General features: G+C 38.3%; 1 pseudogene; it reads left to right on the top strand.

The window, feature by feature from the left end:
- Nucleotides 1-440: 440 nt before the first annotated feature.
- LOC110685144 lies at nucleotides 441-20,598 on the top strand (annotated as a pseudogene).
- Nucleotides 20,599-20,654: the final 56 nt, after the last annotated feature.

The following is a 20,654-nucleotide window of genomic DNA, read 5'->3' as shown; positions in this document are numbered from 1 at the left end:
AAGTTTCCTTGGTCTAGCGGGGTATTATAGGCGGTATGTGAAGGACTTCTCGAAAATAGCTAGACCTATGACTTCGTTGATGAAGAAAGAATCTAAGTTCATTTGGAGTGATAAGTGTGAAGAAGAGTTTCATGCCTTGAAAAGGAGTTTGACAACGGCACCTGTATTGACCTTACCTTATGGAAGTGGCTCTTATGATGTGTATAGTGATGCATCTAAAAATGGACTTGGATGTGTTTTGATACAACATGGGAAAGGTGATTGCTTATGCATCAAGATAATTGAAGAAACATGAGGTAAACTACCCTACTCATGATCTAGAACTTGCTGCAGTAGTATTTGCGTTGAAAATATGGAGACATTATTTATATGGAGTGAAATGTAGGATATTCAAAGACCATAAAAGTTTGAAGTACCTTTTCACGCAATCAACCTTGAACATGAGACAACGTAGGTGGATAGAATTCTTCAATGATTACGAACTAGACATCCAATACCACATGGGTAAAGCAAATGTAGTCGCGGATGCTTTGAGCCGCAATGCAACTCATGGAGTGAACGCTTTAGTAGTGGCAAATGAACTTTGTACGGAAATGAGTAAGGTGAACCTCAAGGTAGTGCCACATGGAACGTTGGAAGGAATGCTTAATAACTTGAGTATCCAACCAACGATATTTGATGAAATTAAGGACAACCAAGCAGGGGATGTGAAATTAGATCGTATAAGGGAGAAAATTAAGCAAGCACTAGCAGAAAAACTTAAATGGGCACCGGTTTTTAAAAACCGGTGCGAAAAAAATAGGCGGGATTGAGGGGAAGTGTTTTCGCACCGTATCTAACCAAACCGTTGCGAAAAGTTTGTTTTCGCACCGGTTCTAACAAAACCGGTGCGAAAAGTGAGTAAATCGCACTGGTGCGAAATCTATTGTTAAATAATAACAAAAAAAAACCGGACAATTTTCTTTCTTTCTCTTTAATTCATTTCCTCAATCTTTCCTCCTCTCTCATCTGCCTCTCTCTCCTCTCCCTCTCCTCCATTGATGCGTACTCGAAATTCTCCATTGAAGCGTACTCGATCTTTCCTTCTTTCTATTTCACCTATTCGTTCTTTCGGTTTCCTCTCTTCCTTATTACCTCTCTCTTCTCTCTCCTCAAACAAACCCTAATCTACTGAAGAAATCGGTCTTGAACGACCTGATGCCCTCCTTCGAAAACCGGCGTCTATTTCTTGAATCTACAATATTGGAGGTTAGGGTTTCTGGGTGCGTCTATTTTGAATCAATTCTATGTGCGTGCGTCTTCAACAAGTCTTCAACAACAACAAATTCGAATCAATTTTGAACCAAAAATCGGAAATTCGAGGTTAGGGTTTCTGAGTTATTTAGCTTTGCGTTATATTTTGGTCTTTTGGTCCAATTATTGATGTTAAATGCTTGAAATTTTGGGTTTAATTGATGTAACATTGTTCGAAATTTGTTGAAGATGGCTGGAGAAACTGATACCAACGACAATGGAGGTAACAACCCTTTTAATGAAGATAAGAAGCCGGCTCCTGATCAATCTACTCATATCAATCTCAAGGTTAAGATCCAGGTAATTATTCTTAATTTTTTTATTGGTGATTCTTTTGATTTTTCTGGGAATTTTATTTTGCTTTTTTAGGATTTTTTGTGTCAATTTTGTATATTCTTAGGTTAAAGGATTTTTGTGTTAATTTGCTGTGAAATTGTTGCTGGTTTGGATGATCCGATGAAATTAATTATGCGATTTTGATGTTTTTGAATCATTTTATGACAATGCATGCATATTTAAAAAGAGTGTTAATGTTGTGGAAAATTGGGCATTTTTTTTGCTGTTCGGTGAATTGGGCGTTAATTTTTGCATGGGCGTTAATCCTCATCTCTTGTCTAATATGTGACTAAAGAGAAATTAGAGCAGTTTCTGCTTCATTTATTGATATGGCCATATCAGCATTACTTCTGCCTATTATTAGCCTTATTTTTTACTTGATGCTTAGCAATGGTGCTAGGCTGCGTGTTGCGATGGTGCGATAGGCCTAGGCACAAGCACACGCACACACGCATAGGCCTAGCCATGCGATAGTGCTGTGCTTGTGCTGCGATGATGCGACAGCCCCTAGGCACATGCACACGCACACACACGCAAGTGCCTAGCACTGTGATGGTGTTGTGCTTGTGCGATGGGCTGCCTTGTGCGCCTAGCACACACATGGTGCGCCTAGGCTTGCGATGAGATAGCCTAGCCTAGCACTTTACATGGCTAGGCCAATGTGATGCTACGGCTATGCCCGCACTTGTTGCTTTTGATTTTGCGACGCTCGGTCTCGACGCCCTAGGCTCGATATCCAACGTCTTTGTTCATAAAACTCCGACGACTCATTACATCCTTCGGATTAATTCGTCGTCTCAGATCAGTTGTTCGATTGGGTTCGACCCGAAGGGTTCAGTTAAGATTAAGCTGTAATATTAATTATACCTTAATATTACTAATTAGAAGCGGCCTCCACCTAAGCATTCCGATCACTTGACCTTACTGAAGAATTAGCTCTGTAATAATTCTGAACCCTCTATCAAAATAATACACTTATTGGAAGGACACCATTCCTTTCAATCTCCCACTTGTCCTTCTGGACAAGTGTGCATACAGTGTATAGGCCATTTCCTATGTCACTTAATGTCTATTTGTGAACTATAAGGTAAGATTCATTGTCATCCTTATTACGTTCATAAGTGTTTCTCAATCTCCAAGTTCGACTGTCAATAAGCAGATGATTTCTAAAATCCATCTGAGCACGACCATGCATTTTCACAGTCTCGCTCTTCGAGCGGCCTTGTAAACAACAAAGACATGTTCCCTATTGTTAATAGGGGGACATTCCTAGTCTTGCATTGTAAGTTTCTCTTACTAAGAGGACCTAATCTCCTGAGTGTTCCCGTTATGATCCCCAGTTACAGCAGACGTTAGGCAACATCAAAGAGACTAGTACTCAAACAAGAAAACTTCACAATACTCATGGTCGAGGAAACGAGTTCCGATAGCTGTAATGAGAAATGTACTTATGACAATTTTGAATCTCTTAAAGTACTCTCATAGGTCGATCCAGTGCAGTTCTGAACTGGCACCTGCGCAAATGATTTATGACCATCATGTCCTTGCAGCACAAGAAACGGTGCTGTAAATCATACTATACACTAATCTCTGGTGGTCATCAATCGTCCATCATTTAGATGACCTCAATTAGGGATAATTTTTGATTTAAATATTCAAAGTTCACTTAACAGGTGTTTCTTTATCTAAGACATGGTCTTGATACCCTGTTTTGAATATTTCCATAAATCTAATGGACTCATTACTTAATTCTAAACCACAATTAAATAGCAATGGAGTGAATGATAATTTTGCATAAAAATTAATTACTCCATAAAATGAATGGTTTCAATACAGTGTCTTACATTAAAACATCTAGTTTAATTAAAACACATGTACAGGGAATTTCAAAGCCAGTCTCCAACGTGCTAGATTCCCATCGCCTCAACGTGCTTGTTGTGTTTCACTTGAGGCAGAGGTTTAGTCAAAGGATCGGCCACATCATCATCCGTGTCGATCTTGCAAATTCTGATTTCACCTTCGGATTTCCATTCCCTTATCATGTGAAATCGCCTTTGGACATGTTTGACCTTCTGGTGCTCTCTTGGCTCTCTGGCCTGAGCGATAGCTCCATTGTTGTCATAGTAGAGATCTATCAGACCCTTGATGGAGGGTGCAATACCAAGCTCACTGATGAACTTGAGAATCCAAACATCCTCCTTAGCGGCTTCTAAAGCTGCCAAGTACTCGGCTTCAGTTGTAGAATCTGCAGTGGTGCTCTGCTTGGCACTCTTCCAGCTAAACGCTCCTCCATTCAGACAGAATATGTATCCTGGCTGTGACTTGAAGTCGTCTTTGTAAGTCTAGAAGCTAGCGTCGGTGTAACCTTCAACAACCAGGTCTTTATGGCCACCACAAACCAGGAATTTATCCTTGTTCCTTTTTCAGGTACTTCAGGATATTCTTGGCCGCAGTCCAATGCGCCTCTCTTAGGTTTGATTAGTATTGGCTCATAGCACTCAAGGCATATGATACATCTGGCCTGGTACATATCATGGCATACATGATCGACCCAATTAGCGAAGCATATGGAATCTGATCCATTCTCTCTCGCTCAACAGGTGTTTGTGGACACTGTTTCTTGCTGAGAGTTACGCCATGGGACATGGGTAGATGCCCTCTCTTGGCATTCTCCATGTGGAATCGTGCTAGTACCTTATCAATGTAAGTACTCAGGCTCAATCCAATCATCCTCTTAGATCTATCCCTGTAGATCTTGATGCCCAATATGTACTGTGCCTCTCCTAAGTCCTTCATTGAAAAGCACTTTCCCAACCAGCCCTTTACGGACTCCAGTAATTTTGTGTTGTTTCCAATGAGCAGTATGTCATCGACATATAGGACTAGGAATGCGATGTCACTCCCACTGACCCTCTTGTATACACAAGATTCATCTGGATTCTTTATAAAACCAAACTTGCTGATGGCTTCATCAAATCGCAGATTCCAACTCCTGCTGGCTTGCTTTAGTCCACAAATGGACTTCTTAAGCTTGCAAACCTTTCCAGCGTTGCTCGGATCAACAAAACCTTCTGGCTATGTCATGTACACAGTTTCTTCCAAAATCCCATTTAGGAAGGCGGTTTTGACATCCATTTGCCATATTTTATAATCGTAATGTGCAGCAATCGCTAGAATAATCTGGACAGACTTTAGCATTGCAACCGGTGAAAAGGTTTCATCATAGTCAATCCCGTGGACTTGTCTATAACCTTTTGCCACTAGTCTAGCCTTGTATATCGATACATTTCCATCCTATCTGTCTTCAATTTGAAGATCCATTTGCAACCAATGGGTGTGTAACCCTCGGGCAAATAAACCAAGTCCCATACTTGATTTTCAGACATGGAGTCCATCTCGGATTTCATGGATTCTTGCCATTTAGCAGAGTTGGGGCTCGTCATAGCTTGCTTGTATGTCGTTGGCTCATCTCTATCCATAACTAGGATGTCTTGATCATCGGTTAAGACAATACCAAGGTATCTGTCTGGTTGAGACCTTTGTCGTTGCGACCTACGAAGGGTAATAGGTTGAGCATTTACATTGTCTGTTTGATTCTGACCAATCTTCTCAGCTGCTTCCAAAGCACTTAGATTGTCAGTTTTATCAGGTTGACATTGTTGCTCGTCCTCTCGAACTTCGTCGAGTTCGATTTTCCTCCCACTTGTCATTTTGGAAAGGTGTTCCTTCTCCAAAAAGACACCATCACGAGCAACAAACACTTTATTCTCGGATTTATTGTAGAAGTAATACCCTTTGGTTTCTTTTGGGTATCCCACAAAGAAACACTTATCCAATTTGGGGTGAAGTTTGTCCGAAATTAATCGCTTGACATATGCTTCGCATCCCCAAATCATGAGAAAAGACAACCTAGGAGGTTTCTTAGTCTATAAATCATATGGAGTCTTTTCAACGGCTTTTAACGTAGTTCGGTTCATTGTTAGTACCGCGGTTTGTAGCGCATGTCCCCATAAAGAGATAGGAAGTTCACTAAGACCCATCATTGATCGAACCATGTCTAACAAGGTTCGATTCCTCCGTTCGGATACTCTGTTCCATTGAGGAGTTCCGGGAGGTGTCAACTCTGAAAGAATACCATTTTCTTTCAAGTTATCGTCGAATTCATGGCTCAAATATTTGCCACCTCGATCCGATCGAAGTGCTTTAATTTTCTTGCCAAGTTGATTTTCAACTTCTTTCTAAAATTCTTTGAATTTTTCAAAGGATTCAGATTTATTCGACATTAAGTAGATATAGCCATATCTGCTAATGTTTGTTAACGAAGTTGAATTCTTTGATGTCTTAGTTAGCGGTATCAACTTTTGTCTAATCATATGTAAAAACATGCAATTTCATTGAACATATATTTGCAAAATTTTGAAACAACTATTGTCAAAGTCTTACATGCAAAAAAACTAGGTGTCCAACACCATAGATTATAGTATATTCAAAAGCATGATGAAAAACTAAGATTAGTTTAATTACATGTCATAGACAAAATAGTGCATGCAAGCACGACCGAAAAACCGTCTTCGTCGTCTACTTGTCCTTGCACCAACACTTGATAAGCTTCTCACTTGGTCCCTGAAAAGGCAACATAAAGTGAGTCATACTTGGTATCTAATACCTATGATAAGCTTAATTCACAAGTGTTTAAGGAAGATACCTGATGAGGCAGATGCTCCATTCCTCTCCTCCTCTTCCCGAAAGAGCTTGCATTCTCTCTTGTAGTGGCCTTGCCCACCACAATAGAAGCAACGCATCTTTGCCTTAACCTTCTTGAACTCTCTTCTCCTTGCTCTCAAGGGCCTCTCGGTCATTCCACATGCGGTGGCTCGGCTGAGTAGTTGCACCACCTCCATTAAGGAGCGTTTCTCCTTTCCTGCAGCTATATGCACTCTAAGTGCATCATAGCCCGAGTGGAGCGAAACAAGCAAGATGTGCCCTGCCATCTCATCCTCCAATGAGATTTCGAGAAGCTGCATGTGTTTGAAGAGCCTAGTCATTCCAAGCACATGAGGTCGGAGGGGCATGACGAGTCTCAATTTGGCATTGTAGACCTTTGTCCAAAGTCGACGCCTTTCCTTAGCAAGACATCCCACGTTTGCTGGCTTTATCCTCATGTTTGAGAGTGACTTAGTCAAATCAAACACGAGTCCATCATAGTAGCCATTGTCACTCTTGGTGACTCTTACATTGACAACGTCCTCAAGTGCTTTAAGGAATATGTCCGGAAGGTAGGAGGAAAGGCTTTCCTTCCAATCTTCCGGATGGAATTAGCCATGAGTCATGAGACTTTCTTACAATTGGAAGACCATTCTTCATGAGCCTCATTGGTCATGATCCCCTTAGAGAAGAAGTTTGGAATGGGAGTATCAAGAGTGTACTCCAAGGAACAATTCCGGAGAGTTTTCCTGAGTTCCTCCTCCCATTCCTTGAAGTTGGCCAAGTTTAAGGAAAAGGCCAACTTTTCGGGGAGTTCCAGGCACATTTGGTTGTTGTTTGAGTTACTTGCAGACATTGTTCTACAATTGAAAGAATTTGAAATGAAAAACCATTCATATAACCAATAAGTTTGAAATTTAAAAGCGTACATGCATGTTTTCAATCTTATTGAGCATTTTATCCACGCATCGATAAAATTATCCCTTTTGGGGGAGAATAAAATGATTCCGAGATCCCAAAGATCAAGAAATGGTTAAGCATGCTTTGGCTTGTCTTAATCATTAAATATCTTAAGGTAAGCAATCCAATTGCTAATAGCTCTAAGCTACTCTCGGTTTGATAAAATGTCGCATCTAATGCATTCTTGACATTTTATCTCTTTTGCCACGACATCTAAGGACTCCTTACTGATATCGTTGAGCTTAACCAAGACAACTTGTATACCTAGTATACCTTACGTTCCTAGAGAATTAGTGATGCGTCGCTTTGGCGTAGCCCATCACATACGCGCATTAGTTCGGTAAGTGGTGTTCTTGGAACGGCAAATTTTAGCTCAATATTTTAAGGGACCTAGGGTTTCTATGTTGGTTGAATTAAGTGAACTTAACTAATCGTCGCAACATATGAAATCCTAGACATGCATCTAACATTCATATATATAACAATAATATATATATAAAGTATAAATTGATGCATTTGGCAACTAGCATGACCCCTTGAAATCTTCAAATCTTCAAGGGTCTTCATCTTTGCTTATCTTCATCGAAACGCCGTCTTGAGACATCTTGGCCAAAATAAAATAACTAGCTAGTACGACTAAGATTAATCTAAAGTACAAAAATACTTAACGGTTCGCAAACCGTATTTAGATTTACAAAAATACATAAGGGAACGCAGTTCGTATTTTCTATCCTAGTTGGGTCCCACTAGTTGCCTTTTTCAGTAACCTGTTTTGAAAACAATTTTCATTCACCCATTCACTATTTGTGAATGGCCCATGCATAATACGAAATACATAATTAAACACGCAAAACTAGTAACTAACTTAGGTGGTTAATCCGATTAACGCGCCTAATTAAAACTAGTCAAAGTTGTTTAATCCATTATTTCTAAAATGCAAATTGCTCAAGTAATCAACTAAGCTCCCACTAAATTCCGCATCCATACTTAATCAATCCGATTAATTAAGTTGGCTTAACCCATAATTTGTCAAAATCAAAACTTTGCAAAACCCGGAAAAATCAAGGTCTAACCTCGTTAAAATAATTACATAAATTATTTAAAAACGGCAAAATTTTGCAAAATACATAGCTCAAGATTTAAGCAAAATAGCCCACACAAAGCCTAGTGGGTAGTGCACCATGGCTGCTAGGCAGCCCATGTGTTGCGCCTGATGTGTTGTGTGCTAGCATCCACGCCCAGCGTAGCGTGCTACGCCAGCCAGCACTAGCAGCTCGCTACGCATGCTAGCTTGCTAGATGGTGCCTGACAGAGTATGGCAGGCTGGCTGGGGCTTGCTGCCTCGCTGCCCAGCAGCACGCACAAGCAACTCCAGCAGCCCAGCCACGCACCCAGCACTACGGCAGCACGCAACTGCCATGCCACACAGCAGCCCCTCAAGGCACACCCCTGTGCGCACCATAGGCAGCCACATGTGGGCTGCTAGGCAGCCCGACTAGCCTTAGTAGCGCTTGGGTGTTTTTGTCTCGATTTGCGTGCCATTTCTCGGGATTTTAATCCCAATTTACGTGTGACATAAAATTAATCTAAATTTATTATAGAATTAATTTAGGGCAAAAATGAAAATAAAACAAGTCCAACTTAATTAAACTCAATTTTAATGGTGCATAAACCTAAATCATTCAAAAATTATTTTGAAACAATTTTTAGGTCTTTCTTTATGCTTGAAATTGAAGGAGCTATGTCCACAATTAATTTAGCCAATATCCAAATTAATAATGGATTTGACAAATGGGAGTTTGGAAAAAAAATAAATTAACCATCTAACGATAAAAAATTTTCCAACTTTCATACTTGTGTAAAATACCAAGATTACATCTTCTAATATGAAGATTAATCAAAATTTTACTCACAAGTATTTGAACTTCATGGATTTTAATCAATCAAAATGAAAAATCCAAACTTTGTTCAATATGGAATTTAGGGTTAGAGTTCCAATCATTTAAACTTTTAAAGATTAGATCTTTAACATACTTGGGAACTTAAAATTACACATTCACATCAAACATTCACACATTAATGCAATTTATATGCATAAATTTGTGAAAAATCAACTTTGTGTGACAAATAGCATATCAACTCAAGCACTAATTAAAACTCCATAATTATGCTTAAGGATATTTAAAATAGCACTAAATTAGGGATGCAATAATGCATTTAATCTAACCTTGTAATGCTTGCATTAATCAAGGCTTAAAAAGATTTAAAATTTTCGTTGAAAAACGAAAAAACCCCAAAAACTTGGGTTTCAGGTTCAAATTTGGCTTCTGGACAGCCCTCAAAGAGGATTGAATCTGTTTCAGAATGTCGATTCCACCCAAAAATCACTAGTTTTGAGCCAAAATCTGGGTTCGACAGCCAAATCGAAAAAAAATACGAGTTTTAAAATTAATTAAAAACGAGCTTCTAATCTAATTAGAAAAGCAAAACCAGAATTTAAATCTTACTTTAAAACACCTTAATTAATAAATGATTGCAAAAATTAAAAGGAGCGTGGCTCCGATACCGCTGTAGGGTTTCGTAGTGACCCACACTACGCGGAATGAAACCCGCCAAGACCCGCCCCATAATAAATGCAATTAACAAGCAAAACATAATTAAAACACAAGAAAGGATAAAAGAATATACCTTTGACGCGTGCTTCGCTCAACAATGAGCTCTTACTCGAACCCCGAAAATACGAGGCCTCCGACGGGATCGTACCCTCGAACCCGACCCGAACATCCTAAGCCTTGAAGGTTAGTCGAGGCCCGGACAAAATAAACTAGAGTTTTATGAATTTCAAGGTATGCTCAACAATGGAGTTTCCTTTACTTTTCAACTCAAGTGTGTTCTTTCCCAAATACCCAAGCTTTGGTATTTATAGGGAAATGAACCCTTGATCTTCATTTCCCAACCAATTTGGGAGAATGAATGATATTGATAATGAATTTAATTCTAAATTAAATAAATGACCAAATCAATCACAATGCAACAAGTGTCAAGGGAAGAGAGAGAGTTAAGTGAGGACCAAGAGAGGTGGGGGGACCATCGCGTTGCTCCCCAAGGCTTTGCCCAAAGGTTGGTCCCCACCCTCACAAAACCGGCATAGGAGGCTGCTGGGCTGGCAGCCAGCTAGCCCAGCCAGCCAGCACAAGGCAGCAAGCATCAGCCCAACCAGCCGTGCGCGCTGCATGCTGATGTGCTGGGTGATGCCCACGTTGCGGCTTGCTAGGCACTAGGCGCTGCTGGCTGCCTGGCTCTCCCCTTCGCACGTACACGCACACGCCCACCCAGCATGCATGCTGCTAGCGAGCCATGCATGCAGGGCATCGCCTCTCGCATAGCTAGTATGATCTAGCACTCGCACACGCATACGCACACGCACATGGCGATGCCTGGCATGGTGTTGCAGTGCGAGGCTGCTGCTGCGATGGTGCGAGGAACACACGCACGCAAGGCCCTGCCAACGCGCATACCTACTCAAGGCCCAGCATGCGTGCTGCTAGCAAGCCACGCATGCTGGATGACTTGATGCTTGGCGATGGTGCTAGGTTGCGTGCTGCAATGGTGCGACAGGCCTAGGCACAAGCACACGCACACGCATAGGCCTAGCCATGCGATAGTGTTGTGCTTGTGCTGCGATGATGCGACAGCCCCTAGGCACATGCACACGCACACACACGCAAGTGCCTAGCACTGCGATGGTGTTGTGCTTGTGCGATGGGCTGCCTTGTGCGCCTAGCACACATGGTGCGCCTAGCACACACATGGTGCGCCTAGCACACACATGGTGCGCCTAGCACACACATGGTGCGCCTAGGCTTGCGATGAGCTAGCCTAGCCTAGCACTTCACATGGCTAGGCCAATGTGATGCTACGGCTATGCTCTCACTTGTTGCTTGTGATTTTGCAACGGTCGGTCTCGACGCCCCAGGCTCGATATCCGACGTCTTTGTTCGTAAAACTCCGACGACTCATTAAATCCTTCGGATTAATTCGTCGTCTCCAAATCGGTTGTTCGATTGGGTTCGACCCGAAGGGTTCAGTTAAGATTAAGCTGTAATATTAATTATACCTTAATATTACTGATCGGAAGCGGCCTCCACCTAGGCATTCTGATCACTTGACCTTACTGAAGAATTAGCTCTGTAATAATTCTGAACCCTCTATCAGAATAATACACTTGTTGGAAGGACACCATTTCTTTCAAAAGGAAACATGATATTTCTATGTAATACAATGCACTGAGTATTCATAGCTTATGCAATTTAGGCTATACCTCATAAGTAAATGATTTATCTTTCTCGCCACACTGTTGCAAGTTGCTGAAAATAAGACAAGATATGAAAATTTAGGTCCCACCCCGTTGTTGCGAATTGCTGACAATACGACTAGATAAGTCACCAAAGTGGTGACATAACTTAGATGACATCACTTGTGTTTGATGAGTGTTGAGAATGCCTTCAAATAAGGATTTACAGATCATATAATTCAGCACTGATCACAATATAAAGGCTGGTGTTTCTGTACCTAAATTTAAGAATCATTTTTATGCAAGCATGTAGAATGTGGAAAATTATCATCCTGCATTTGAAACATCAGTTTTCTCACTCTCAGTTCAAAGCATTTGAAAACTATCCCAAATGTCAAACATGAAAGAACAAAAATTGTGCAAGATTTATCAGTGTAGTAGGCCACTCCACACTCTCTTTCACTTTCATCAGTTTTCTCACCTCAATTCAAAGCATCAAGGAATGGTCATACCGCCCCACTAATTGTTTATACGTCCAACTAGGGTAAACCATAAAATGTACATAAACTATGATACCTAAGAAGAACATATTCTCTGAAGATTTAAAATTCAAATCATTAATTCTACATAAAATGTAACTTGTCACCAACATATACATAATTACAGCCTCAGGAAAAACAGAGATGAATAGCTAATATCTTTTGGGGGACACACAGGTTTTCCAAAACACATTATGTAAGAAATATCAAATTCACGGTACTAACAAAAGAGGTAACAGACAGACAAAGAGAATATTGAAGGATCGTATTTTGCCGTTGTATTCTAGACAAACTTACTTAATAGTTTCCTCAGGTGCACTTGGAAGTCTGTGCTCTTCCTTATATGTAGGAATTATCAAAGATATTTACTTCTCAGCGGGATCAAATATAGAAGGGTATGGAACCTGAAATAGTTTCCTACTGAAGTCAATAATTCTGATAACAAGATTCCAAAAGCAATGTATTATAACTTGGTTAAGTTGAAAAGGTAGCAAATCTCAAAAACATACAACAAAATTATTCAAGAAAACTGCACATAAATGGCACAAAAAACTGGTAAAATGACACCCAAAAAAAATCAAACAATAATAATCTAAGAGTAGCGCTGAAATTAGAATTTTGCAGCCATCGTTCCTAGCCAACACTAAGCTGCTGCTACAGTCCTCACAGCCACGCCACACATTACAGCACACCAACAGCACCCTGTAACAAATTACCACCAATCACGATCTCATAATAGCAACCCAAACCACCCAATTTCCTCAATTCAACCCTCCAAACAGTCTAAATCAGCCACCTCCATCTCACACGAACCAACAAATCATACAACAATACATATAAATTTAGAACATAAGCATAAATATTAATTCAAAGCACGTCAAGCAAACAACAAATATTAATTTGAATAGATACAACACAATGAGACTAGTATACTAACAATGTCAACATCTGCACATAGATACACAGTACAAAAATCTTCTCTTAATCACCCATTATGATTGTAGGTTTATAACATATCAAGCACAATAAAACCTTCATAATACAAGCTTAGAACATAAAGCTAAAAGTTGAAGAAAAGGCTTACGAAATGGTAGCAGACACATTAATTAAAGAGACTTCTTTTATCTTATTCCTTCTAACTCTGCAAGTTGCAACAATTCAAACTATATATACGTAGTACACAAAATATTAGCCGAAAATCTCCCAAAATATCATCAAAATCTTTGAAAATATTGGAGTATAAGTTACCGTTGCATTTCATAACAAATTTCTCTACGAATTAATTGTTCTTCGCCAACCTCCATTAAAAAATTTCTTCAATTTGCTCTTCTGCCAAATTAGGGTTCGTATTTGCAAAAAAATCTAATTAAATTGCCCAATTCAACTTATTTTATATAAGTTTATGAATAAAATTCGTTGAATTTGAGCAAAAATCAAAAGGAATCGATGTGATTTGATTTGATTTGGAGCAATTACAATGGATTTTAGAGAAAATTTGGTGGTTTTAAGAGAGAAGATGAAGGAAAGTGTGAAATGTGTTTGATGAGAGAGAAAATCAGATATTTTGGGTAAAACATGAAGTTGGGCAGCTTCATTATTTACACTAATGTCATTACTTGTTCTTCGTTGATCTTAACCGTCTACTTTAATCTAATCCTACGGCTTAGATTTGTTCTCATATATTAGGAGTGTTCTCACCTAAAGGGTGGTTCTCACCGGATATATATATAAACTCTTTTGTCTTCCTAATTTAATTCTAGTGTTTTATTGTTTTAAAAGCATGACTTTTAATTAAGTTTTGATTTTGGGTATATGATGTTGTTAAGTTATTCATATAAATTTCAGATTTTTATTTAATCAAGAACCCTAATTTATAAACCCTAGAATTTGGGGATTTTATGTAATTGGTAAGGATTTGATGCTAGGTTGTTGTTATTGATTAATTCATGGTTTAAACATGTTTTTAATGAGTTTAAAACCCTCAAGTTAATGCTGTAATTTAATTATACACACTACTTTTTAATTATTGAGTTAGAGTTTGATTACCCATAAAAGGTAAAAAGATTTTAATGATTTAAATATGATTTCCTAGTCTAAAAGTGATGTTTTATATTATATAAGTATGCTGGAATTTTATTAAGTCTTAAAAACTAAGTCTTTTTGAAAGGATTTAAAGTACCCACTTAAAGAAAAGGTTTTATGGCTTTAATGTCATTAAATTGGGTTAATTAGTAAGGTTTAAAGGGTATTATAGTTGCTGAAAATTTGTGAGAATAGTGGATTAATTATAGTTATGTATTTATATTTGTAGGAAGCTTCGAGCTAGGTGATTTCTATCGAGTGTGGCCGAGTTTAGGCAATATTCAAGGTACGTATGTGCACAAGAATATTTGTGTATGCGTAGTATCATGCTAGGATTGCAAAGTATGATTAAAGTGATGATTTAGTAGCATGTTTGGTTGACTATATGCTTGGAATTGATGTTGGATAAACATGAATTATTATGCAAGCATGTGAATATGTTATTTGAAGCATGATACAAGTTAAATATGTATGAATCATGAAAGTATTTTTTTTTTAAATATCAAGAAAGCATGAAATTAATAAGCAAGGCTTATGAATGTTTAAAAGAGCTATAATTAGAATTATTGAGAATGAATTTAATTATCACCCATTTACTATTGGTGTTGAGTCAAGGAGTTAGTTTATTTATTTACTCGCTTAAGTAAGTTGAGATTGAGTCAAGAAAGTTTATTAGTGCATATTATGCACCAAGGTAGTAATCGTGCAATTTTGTGCACAAAACTAGGCAAGGAACCTTAATTAAAATAAATAGTATGTGCTCACTAATTAATTCGAGAATGAATTGAAAGTATGTACTGAATGTTGTTATGTTTATTCTTGATTGATTGGTTGGAGTCTTCATAAGTTAAATCGGTAAATCACGTAAAGTGTAAGAGGATACGCACCAAAACTCTTGGAACGTATATACCTTGAGTATGAACATATGGAGGGAGTTATGGGGTTTTATATTTAACCATAGCTTCTACAAGGGTACAGGACGCTGTACTTTCTTTTCTTATTTATGCGTTGGAATTCCGTCACCAAGTGTGACATAGTAGGTGCCAATTGGGGTAGCTCCCTAATTGGAAGCTCAATACTTAATGGGCTATTTTAAACGAAAGAAACCCATTCGATGCGTAATTCAAAGCTATTATTTAATAGTTAATATTGTTAGTTATGAGTCAAAGGTAAATTGACTTGTGATTTTATGGCGAGCATGTTTTAATTATTTTATTGATGATAGGATATTCGTGTTAGTGTGGTGCATATGTACTCAGCTTTTGCTGATTCGTACTTTTGTGTTTGTTTGGCTTTCCTTTGGTTGGCCCTACTATGACCCATTTATATGGTGAGTAGATGGTTGAAATAAAGGGAAAGTAACAGGTACTTGAAACATGAAGAGCATGAAGGGAATGAGTGCAAAGAGTTACTTGTCATTTTTTCTTAGTTTTATATTATGAATATTTGATTTATGGTTTATGGACTAACAATATTATGTTTAATTATTCTTAAGATGGTTTTTAAAAGGGCCATGTTTGGTTGGTTCCAACTTGTGAACAATTTAATTCTACTTTTGTTTTGAGGTTGTGAATTCAAGATTTATTCTTAAAAGTTGGTTTTTATTTTAGTTTTTCGCTGTGTGACTTTGAAAAATAGTCTTAGCCGTTATCACGGTGGCGATAATATTTTGGATATTTCCTAAAAAGGGTTTTATTTAGTGTAAAAAGTGTATTTTAATTCCAGGGTATTACACCTCTCTCCTTCTTTCTACTTAACCACCCTCATCAACAGACATCACCTTTCCTTCTGACGCTTATCAAAATTGAGATTCTACTTTGAATCGAAAGGGGATTTCGGAATCGAATTGCAAAATTGTAAGATCTATGAACATGCATAATTATTGTTAGAAAATAGTTTTGTTTACCCACTAAGAAACCAATAATTGACAATATATATTTATAAATAACTTTGTAGGCATGTTTTAAACTTGTAAGGTTTTTGCTAGTTAAGAGAAAAGAAATGTGTAAAATCGGGTAGAATCGTAAATCGAATCGTATGGACATTCATGAATCGTAAAATCGTATGATTCTAAGATTAATATCGGGATTTTAATAACTATAGACGCTACCCATTTCATCGATTTCTTTTCCGGCAAATCTTTCCTCTCTTTCACCGCTTATCTCTCTCACTCCATTCGCGGTCACAAGATCTCCGATCCTTTCCCTGTTTCCAACACCCTTTCCAAAATTATCGTTGTTTTCGATACTTTGAGTTCCTAGGTTGATGAGATTCTACGTGCTCTGTCATCCGCTAGATATGGGAATCCTATTTTTAAGGTTTGGCATGAACGAACGACTGATAATTCCCAGAAGTTTATGCTTGATATTATGCTACAATCTGTGATTAGGGATTCTATTATTGAGCTTGTTCCTTGTTGGCTTGATAGCTTTCACAGAGAGAAGGGTTTAAATGAGGAAAGGAGGAATTCGAGGGAACATAGAAGAAAGGGGGTGAGATTATTTTTTTTTAAAATAATAATAATAAAAAAAAAAGAGCACGCAAGCTGCACATGGGGGGTCAACACCGGAAATGGGCCAGTTAACGTCAGAAACTTAAGGTTAACTGTCTAGTACCAAAAAAAAAAATATTACAATCAGGTTTAAATTGTTAAGAAATTTTTATAAGGTTTTTTCGTCAAAAAGATTTCTGTAAAGGTATTTACTGACAAAATTTCCTTATTAAAACGTAAGATTTTCCTCCCCCCTCCTTTAGTGAAGTGAGTATTTAGAATTTACTCTATTACTTCAATGTTGAGGAGGCTACCCTAGTTGATCTTTGACGGAGCATGTCAATCACATGGCTATACCGTAAATATAGAGAACAGTGCTCAGTCGCCAAGTCAGATTCATACCACGCCATATGCGTAGTCACCCATATTGCAAGTTAACCATGTTACGATGTTAAAAGAGCAAGTGAACGTCGTTCGTTGACAGCTTTTGCTTAGTTGGGTATACTGAAATTTTCAACGTCAGAATTTATTTCCTGTGGTTGAAGCTTAGATCTCATAGTTTCGATTTTGTTTGGATTTTTACCCTGAACCGTACTTGTTAGAAACGCAAACTCCACAGCGATATTGAATGTGGTGATCTCTAGTAGCTTCATGCGAATGATATTGCAATTGCCTCGACGATTACGGTATGTGGTTTTTATGGTTTGAATTAAAAAATTTATTATATTGTCGTTTAAAACGTACATTGAACATTTGAACGTCTCCGCTTACCCGACTCAAAACCAGACACAACTCTGCTTTTAAATCCTCCGGTCAGTATAATCTGGAATATGAGTTCCTCTGTTTCATATTATTTGCAACGATTAGACATTTTTCCTCCCTATTTTATGTTAAATCGTTGCAAATAATATGAAACAGAGGTAGTATTAAATTGGTCAGTGATGTGCCCATGTTCTTTCATGATTTTGCCAGCTACTTACACCACAACCAAATCCAAATGAGGGGCTATTCCTAGTATAATCCAACCCTTTTACACAGGTAATAAGCGAACTCCATGGAACTAATTGTCATTATTGGCTATTGGCTTATTACCTTTACCGACATTTAGACAGTCAGAGAAAAACGTAGATACCTCGCAAATTGATTGAAATCCAAAGGAGGAATCGCCGATTTTGGAGTTCAAGCTCAACTGACCTCGCAGAATCCTCACAAAATGATTGCAATCCAATAAAGGAAATGAGAGCAAAAAAATTGAGTCCCAAAACAACCACAGTTTACGTCGAAACTAACGCCGTTACCCTCGAGTTAACTAACAATTGAAACTACTGCTAGCTTCCATTTACAATAATGTCCCTTAGTAAATGCATGCAAAAGACACAAATACCCTTATGATTGAAAATACAAGTTAATCTAACGGGCTGTTTGGTAAGTGGGATTATGGGTTGGGAATGGGAATAATAATCCCTAATCTTTATAAAGCCATGTTTGGTCGGTGGGAATTATGATATAAAATGGGAATGGGCTTGGGAATAATTAGCTTGTATTCCCTACATTTTATTACTTGGGGGGCAGGTAATATTTTGGGGGGAATTCACTGAATTGTTAAAAAGACAATATTACCCCCTCTTTTATGACATATATTTACACTTTTTTAATATGAAAAGGGTAATCTTGTAAATTATGCTTTTAATCCCTCTATTATTCCCACATACCAAACATAGGATTTAAAATTTCTCAATCTTATTTCCAAAATATGTCAAACAAGGGATCGAGATTATTTCATGAATTCCCACCTATTAATTCCCATTCCCATTCCCACTACCACCCTATATACCCCAAATTCCCTTTCCCATTTGCCAAACGCCCCATAATAGTTAACTTGTATTTCCTCAAACTTGAGACCTTGTTATTTTCCCTCAATAATCTAATATTGATTGATATTTGATCAACGATTTGTAAAACAAGATCTCCATAACCAAAGATCGATCCGAAGTTGCATAGTTTAAGTTTTCGCCCGATTTACCAAGGACTATTGCGGTTCCTTTTGGCGGATTGCGGTCTTTGACATAAAAAAGAAAAAGGTTGTGAGACTGAATGAAGAATTGGTGTCAGATATTTGGAGAAATATGAGAGATAGTTGGGTTTGTTTGGAAGCATTGGCTTCGAAATGCCCCAATTTGAGGTCGCTTGAATTGGGTTATTTTCATGGAATTTGTAAAGCAATTGAATCTCATTTGGATGGGATTACTCTATGTCAGGGGCTTGAGTCGTTAACGATTAAGAACTCGGCTTATTTGACGGATTTTTTGGTTGATTGCCATTGGGAGGGGATGCTCTAAGCTTGCTAAGTTTGAGGTGTATAGATTTAGGATATTACAACGAGGGGTTTAAGGAAGATGGTGTGCTTGTTTAAGAGAACACTAGTTTAAGTGAAGATATCTTGTTGCAGGTACCTTGATGCCCCTGCTTCGCTGAAGACTGGAACCGATAAGGGATCGGATTAGGAGCCTCCACATTGATTGTGTTTGTGATGGTGAGAAGTTGGAGTGTGAGGAAAAGGCAGCATTGCTAGGTGTTGTTATTAATGGAATGGAGAACAGTACTCATGATGGAATTGAGGATGAAAGTAGGGTAAGAAAGAGATGTAAGGTTTCGTCGGATACTGAGAGTTTATGTTGAATGCCAACATGAACCTATGTAGTACTAGCAATGGGCTTTTTTTATGAAGTTATGGGAAACGCTTGAATTTCTCTCGATTTGTATTGGTGTTGGAGAGATCTTGACACCATTACCTGATGTAGGGCTCGAGGATTGCCCAAAACTGAGAGAAATTCATATAAAAGTGGAGGGAGATCATCGAGAAATACTGAAACCGTCACAGTATACTTTTAGGATTAGCACACTCGGGAGATATTCTTTGTTGTCTAAAATAATGAAACTCGATTGTGGGAATACAATAGGTTATGCATTGACTGCCCCATCTGGGCACATGGACCTTAGCTTGTGGGAGAGGTGATTCTTGAATGGAATTCAGAATTGAGGCTGAATGAGATTGATTATTGGCCTCCACAAGATAGGGAAGTTAATCAAAGGAGTCTCTCACTTCCTGCTGCTGGGCTTCTTGCACAATGTGATACATTAAGGAAGCTCTTCATTCATGGAACAACTCATGAGCACTTTATGATGTTTCTCATCAAGATTCCTAAACTGAGAGATGTGCAGCTGAGAGGGGATTACTACCTTTCTCCTGAGAACGATATGAGCACCGAAATGAGAGTGAACTCTTGTTCTCGATTCGTGAACAGGTTGAATGCACGTCAAATTCCTGATTGATTTTTTATTTTTATTTTTTTGTATTGCAAGTGTGTATAGCTGGTGTATATGTTTTGCAAGCAAAGAAAACAAATTCACTGTATTTTAACTTTTCTGCTCGTGCTTGTACGGGATATATTTCCCAAAATCTCTAATGATGATGGCCTTGCTTTAGTTTCTTACCTCGATGGGCAATGGAAATTCTCAACGGGGTTTGGGTAGACTACACTCGGTGTGATTACTCTCCCTACATTGCTCACAATTCAAGCTTGTGGTGCAGTTGTACCAAGCCACAACAAGGCTTTCCATTGCCCTGATGATGTAAGGATCTCATAGTTCGGACTGTTGCTCATTATGGGAAACATATGCTCTTTTAACACGGATGGAATAAAGAAAATTGGTTGCAAGATTATGTGGGTAGTGTAGCCAATGCCTTTTAAAGATTTTCCGCGTTTCACTCATATTCACAACCATTTAGGAAAATTCTCTGTATCTGCAACTCTTGACATTCAGTAATCAACAACTGATTAGAAATTCTCTTAAATGTAATTTTCTTTGCAATTAAATTATGACAATCTTTTTCCATTACTGAGAATTTATTGGGGTTTTTGTCTTTGTGTGATATACTTGTATGCAATTCACT

This window comes from Chenopodium quinoa, unplaced genomic scaffold, assembly GCF_001683475.1.
Source record: "Chenopodium quinoa cultivar QQ74 unplaced genomic scaffold, ASM168347v1, whole genome shotgun sequence".
Classification (NCBI taxonomy): domain Eukaryota; kingdom Viridiplantae; phylum Streptophyta; class Magnoliopsida; order Caryophyllales; family Amaranthaceae; genus Chenopodium; species Chenopodium quinoa.
Note: the sequence above shows the minus strand (reverse complement) of the source record. Positions and strands in the feature narration are given on the sequence as shown.